This window comes from Dama dama, chromosome 11, assembly GCF_033118175.1.
Source record: "Dama dama isolate Ldn47 chromosome 11, ASM3311817v1, whole genome shotgun sequence".
NCBI classification, from domain to species: domain Eukaryota; kingdom Metazoa; phylum Chordata; class Mammalia; order Artiodactyla; family Cervidae; genus Dama; species Dama dama.
In genome coordinates, this window is record NC_083691.1 from 98212438 (window position 1) to 98218919 (window position 6482).

Here is a 6482-nt window from a genome sequence, read left to right on the forward strand (position 1 = left end):
GGACCACAGAGTCTTCTACATCCAGTTTCCCCCAACTCAGTTGAGCTCTCCCCTTGTTTGGGGCACCAGACAGTGATTCCTCAGACTTCCCCCATGGCTCAGCAGTAAAGAATCCGCCTGCAAGGTAGGAGCCGCAGGAGATGCGGGTTCAATCCTTGGTCAGGAAGATTCCCTGGAGGAGGACATGGCAACCCACTCTAGTATTCTTGCTTGGAGAATCCCGTGGACAGAGGAGCCTGGTGGGCTACAGTCCGTGGGGTCGTGAAGAGTCAGACACGACTTAAGCAACGTAGCACACACATATAGTGATTCCTCAGTTGGAGCTGCCCTCAAGGACTCTGACAACACCCTCACTGCTAAATTAAGTCTCATGCTTGCACGCTATAAAACTATCTATCAACACTTTACAAAGGGTCTTTCTAGAACAACTGTCATCACTTCAAGCAAAAATATATTTTTTAAAACAACAACTTTGTCTTAGCATGTATGAAGCACTGTATCAGAGGTCCTGCCCTCAGGAACTGTTCAATCACACAACTGAGTTGAGAGTAGCAGCCAGCCACACGTGCACCCAAGGTATAGATGCAGGGCAGACACGGGGTGATTGTGTGAGTGCTTACCTTCTGTGCTGAGGGGAACGCAGAAGCTACTCGTGGCCATCAGTGTCCTTGAACTCCTCCAGGGCTACGGCCTTCTTGTCTCCCAGCCCTCTGCCTTTCAAGACCAGTCTGAAGCCTGAATCCACTGAAGGGGTTCTCACTCGGGACTGAGAAGCCCTCAGGAACACAGCTTTGAAGATTTCCATTTCCCTGGCACTGGGGAGGCGAACTGGGAGGCACTGGTTGCAAGCCCAGATGGGAATCAGTTGGGTGAATAAAGTCCTGAAATCACCCCAGGGTAGCCCTTGTAGGCAGATTGCATAGGGTGTCCCCAGAAAAAAAGAACCAAGCTCTGAAACAGGAGGGAAGGGGGCAGAACACAATCTTTCAAAGAATGAAAGAGCCATTGAGGATGTGACATAATCTGGTTAGAACCAACGAGGTCCAAGATGGCAGAAAAAGAAACTTCCAGTAGACTTTGAACCTCACTATGCGCTCACTGAAATACATCAGCAGAACAACACACTCACAGGTGACATGACAGTTTTGAGCTGACAAAAAGGGACAAAAAGTGGGCAGTGGCCCGATTTCTGGAAATCTCTGCCTCTTCTCCAAAATAGTTGGAATAATCCTCTTAATTGTTAGCCTATGAAATTACCCAACCTGTAAAAACTAACCACCCCACATTTCAGGGCCTCTCGTCTTCTGAGATGGCCCACACTCTCTGTAGGGTGTATTTCTCCCAGGGCCACTCTTATTTTCTGAGACAACCCCATTCCCTGGGGCCGCTTATGACCATACGGATGGACCTAAGAAGAGGTGGCAAGAATACACAGAACTATACAAAAAAGATGTTCATGACCCAGTTAACCCTGATGTTGTGATCACTCACCTAGGGCAAGACATCCTGGAACGCAAAGTCAAGTGGGTCTTAGGAAGCATGACTACGAACAAAGCTAGTGGAGGTGATGGAATTCCAGTTGAGCTATTTCAAATCCTTAAAGATGATGCTGTGAAAGTGCTGCACTCAATATGCCAGCAAATTTGGAAAACTCAGCAGTGGCCACAGGACTGGAAAAGGTCAGTTTTCATTCCAATCCCAAAAAAGGCAATGCCAAAGAATGTTCAAACTACTGCACAACTGCACTCATCTCACACACAAGCAAAGTAATGCTCACAATTCTCCAAGCCAGGCTTCAACAGTATGTGAACCATGAACTTCCTGATGTTCAAGCTGGATTTAGAAAAGGCAGAGGAACCAGAGATCAAATTGCCAACATCTGCTGGATCATCGAAAAAGCAAGAGAGTTACATAAAAAACCTACTTCTGTTTTATTGACTATGCCAAAGCCTTTTACTGTGTGGATCACAACAAACTGTGGGAAATTCTGAAAGAGATGGGGATACCAGACCACCTTACCTGCCTCTTGAGAAATCTGTACACAGGTCAGGAAGCAACAGTTAGAATTGGACATGGAACCACAGACTGGTTCCAAATAGGAAAAGGAGTATGTCAAGGCTGTATATTGTCACCCTGCTTATTTAACTTATATGCAGAGTACATCATGAGAAACGCTGGGCTGGAGGAAGCACAAGCTGGAATCAAGATTACTGGGAGAAATATCAATAACCTCAGGTATGCAGATGACACCACCCTTAGGGCAGAAAGCAAAGAACTAAAGAACCTCTTGATGAAAGTGAAAGAAGAGAGTGAAAAAGTTGGCTTAAACCTCAATATTCAGAAAACTAAGATCATGGCATCTGGTCCCATCACTTCATGACAAATAGATGGGGAAACAATGGAAACAGTGAGAGACTTTATTTTCTTGGGCTCCAAAATCAGTGCAGATGGTGACTGTGGCCATGAAATTAAAAGACGCTTGCTCCTTGGAAGAAAAGCTATGACCAATCTAGACTGAATATTATAAAGCAGAGACATTACTTTGCCTACAAAGGTCCGTCTAGTCAAAACTACAGTTTTTGCAGTGGTCATGTATGGATGTGAGAGTTGGACTATAAAGAAAGCTGAGCACAGAAGAATTGTTGCCTTTGAACTGTGGTGTCGGAGAAGACTCTTGCAAGTCCCTTGGACTGCAAGGAGATCCAACCACTCCATCCTAAAGGAAATCAGTCCTGAATATTCATTGGAAGGACTGATGATGAAGCTGAAACTCCAATACTTTGGCCACCTGATGTGAAGAGCTGACTCCTTGGAAAAGACCCTGATGCTGGGAAAGATAGAAGGGGACAACAGAGGATGAGATGGTTGGATGGCATCACCAACTCGATGGACATGAGTTTGAGCAAGCTCGGGGAATGGGTGATGGACAGGGACGCCTGGCATGCTGCAGTCCATGGGGTCGCAAAGAGTCAGACACGACTGAGCGACTGAGCGAGGGAACTGAACTGAATTGAGGAGAAAGGTGTGGAAACTTGGACTGCATTTCTGTTCTCATCAAAATGACAAGTACCATCCAACTCATCCTGTGTTTAAGGTGGCTTTCAAAGTGAATTTTGTCTGATTTTCCTCTCTACCTTGCAATTAGTCAATAGTAGAAGGCGTTGCAATGGTAAACTCCTGCCTGCCAATGCAGGAGACAAGGGTTCAACCCCTGGGTCAGGAAGATCCCCTGGAGGAAGAAATGGCAAACTACTCCAGTATTCTTGCCTGGAAAATTCCATGGACAGAGGAGACTGGCGGGCTAGTCCATAGAATCACAAAGAGTCAGACATGAATAAGCAACTGAGCACACATACACGAAGACCTTTATCATATATAAGTCCAGAATTTAAACTTAAGACCCTGTTCATCAACCATTTTCATATGGACAAGGACAACATAAAAAGAAGTATCGTTTGCTGACTTGCTTGTTAGTCTCAGACGTAATTATGGATTTTCCTGTCAGGCTGGGTGACTCAGAGGAGATATGAGCACTGCCAATGAGGTTTTTAAACTGCATGTGACGAGTGGCTCAAAATTTCCCAAATAATGTAAATAGCTGGCAAATACAGTAAACTGAAAAATCAAGCTTCTCTTTTGAAAAATCATAATGGTCAGGAGAGTTCGATCCAGGTTCTGGTCACTGTCTCTCATAGTTTGGGGCTCAGTGGACGCTGAAGGCTGTCACAGTGTCTGTCATGTGATGTCCGGGTCTAAGACAAGAGTCAGAGGCCTCGAGCAAGTCCACTGAATTTTCCAGTTTCCTTTCCTGCTGCCTCTCTCTTCCCTGATCCCAGTGTCCTCCTTCTCCTTGGGCTAATCTGATAACAGAATTGTAGTAATTGACGACAGAAAGTATACAGTCATAGCATTTTCAGATACAGTTTAATTTTTAACCAGGGCTCTTAATACCTTAAATTTTGTTTTCTTGAAATGAAAAATGACCCAGTCTGAGGTGGGTCCCCCACCTCCGGGATCTAATGCCTGATGATCTGAGGTGGAGCTGATGTAATAGTAATAGAAATAAAGTGCACAATAAATGTAATGCACTTGAATCATCCTGAAAACATACCCCCCCACCCCATCCTAGTCTTTGGGGGAAAATGTCTTCCATGAAACCTGTCCCTGGTGCCCAAGGTTGGGGCCTGCTGTGCTGGGGTCACCAGAGCATAGAGGGGACACACATCATTGCAAAGGGGGTATTATTTTTATAGTAAAGCACATACATTTAAAAATCCACACTTTTATTGTGGAGAAGAATGGGTAAGATGGAGCATCAGATTAAAAATCTTTCTCTATCTGCTCCTTCTCGTGACTCTGCTCAGACACTCTCTCCCCCAGGGCAGCCTCAGTGTGCCTCTGCCAGTGAGAGACCTTCAAGGGAAAAGCCTAAGGAGTATGTCCTCCTAGTTAGGAGACGGAGAGGAGTGATGCTGGGATGTGAAGCACTGTGTGTGTGTCCAGAAATCAGTATTGGTAGGTGTTCCTTGAGGGAGTCCTCAAATCACACCCGGGAAAGAAAGTTAGCCATGTCCTGTCCTTGGGAGTTAAAGCAGGCCAGCATCTCAAGCTCCCTTGGTTCCCTCTCCCTCTTCGTCCGCACTCACCTCCCTCCCAGAACAGTCTGTAGTTATAGACACAGGTTCGATTCCACCGTGCTGCCATTTGTGAATGCCAACCATGGTCCTCCATTCTTTGCTTTTTTAATAGTTGTATTTATTTATTTATTTTTGGCTGTGCTGGGTCTTTGTTGCTATACGGGCTTTTCACTAGTTTCAGAGATCGGGGGCTACTCTTTGTTGTAGTGCGTGGGCTTTTCATTGCAGTGGCTTTTCTTGTTGTGGAGTGAGGGTTCTAGGGTGCGCAGGCTTCTGTAGTTGCAGCTCCCAGGCTCTGGAGCACAGGCTCAATAGTTGTGGCTCACTGGCTTAGTTGCTCCACGGCATGTGGGATCTTCCCAGCACAGGACTTGAACCCATGTCTCCTACTTTGGCAGGTGGAATTTCCCCCGGAGCCACCAGGGAAGCCCCACAGTGCTCCATCCTTAAGAACAGCCAAGGTTGATTATCATGCGTCACTCCTTTAACCTCTCTGAGCCTTAGTTGGCCTCCTCTATAAAATGGACATGATAATGATGCCCTATAACTTTGTTTTGAAGATAAAAATAAATTATATATGTGAAAACATCTTGTAAACTGCAACGCTTCCCACAGATTCCAGTTATTATGATGGGGTTGTCCTCACATCCTGATGGGTTAGCTGGTTGTTGATTTATTCCTTTGCTCATTTATTTATCCATGAAGCTTCAGGAGCAATAACGAAGAATTGACTTATAGGACAGGAAGTAACAAATAAAGCCTCCTTTCCTCTGGGAAGGAAATATGGCAGCACAAGCAAGGGCTGTTGCTGGGACTCTGCAGCCTGCCTAGTGAGACGGGAGGAGAACAGAAATAGCCAGGCATCTACTACATGACTTCAAAACCTATGGAATGAAGGAGCTGCCTAAACACCCATGGCAAAGGCTCTTTGGTAACAGAGGCTGGGGGAAGGCAGAAGGCAGAAGCCTTTCCATCACATTTCACTAAAAATTTCAATTTAATCGCAAGAAGTTTTCGTGCCTGGCTTGAGCTGCTGAATGTTTTTCTTGCTTGAGGTTTAATCTGCTATGTGCTGGGGCTTCCCGGTTAGCACTAGTGGTAAAGAACCCGCCTGCTGATATAAGAAACATAAGGGACTCAGGTTTGATCCCTGGTTTGGGAAGATCCCCTAGAGGAGGACATGGTAACCCACTCCAGTATTCTTGCCTGGAGAATCCCACAGACAGAGGAGCCTGGTGGGCTGCAGTCCATGGGGCTGCAAAGAGTTGGACATGAGGGAAGTGACTGAGCAGGAATGCACCACTATATGGCAGGTAAACTGCCATGTCCTTCTGCAGACACACTTATATGGCCTTCCAGGGTCAAGTATGTGACCAACATTTGGGAAAAGAAGATATGCAAGTGGTCAAGAAGCTCATGAAGAAGGTCCTCAACATCATTAGGCATCAGGAAATTATTACAAATTAAAACCACAATGAGAAAGCATTTCAGACTCTCTGAAAAGACTAAAATCAAACGCTGGCTGTGTCCAATGTTGGTGAGAACATAAAGCAAATAGAATTTCATACATTTGGACTGTAAAATGGTATCATTTCTTTGGAGAGTTGTATAGCAGTTTTTAATGAAATTAAACACACATCTACTCTATGACCCAGCCATTTCATTCTGAAGTATTTATTCAAGAGAAATGAAAACGAATGTCTCCCAAAGACCTGTACAGAATGTTCATAGTAGTTTGATTCATAATAGACCAACACTCCAAAAAGTTCAACAGGGGAATGGATTAACAATTGTGGTATATGGGGATTTTCCTGGTGGTCCTGGGGTTAAGACTACTTGCTTTCA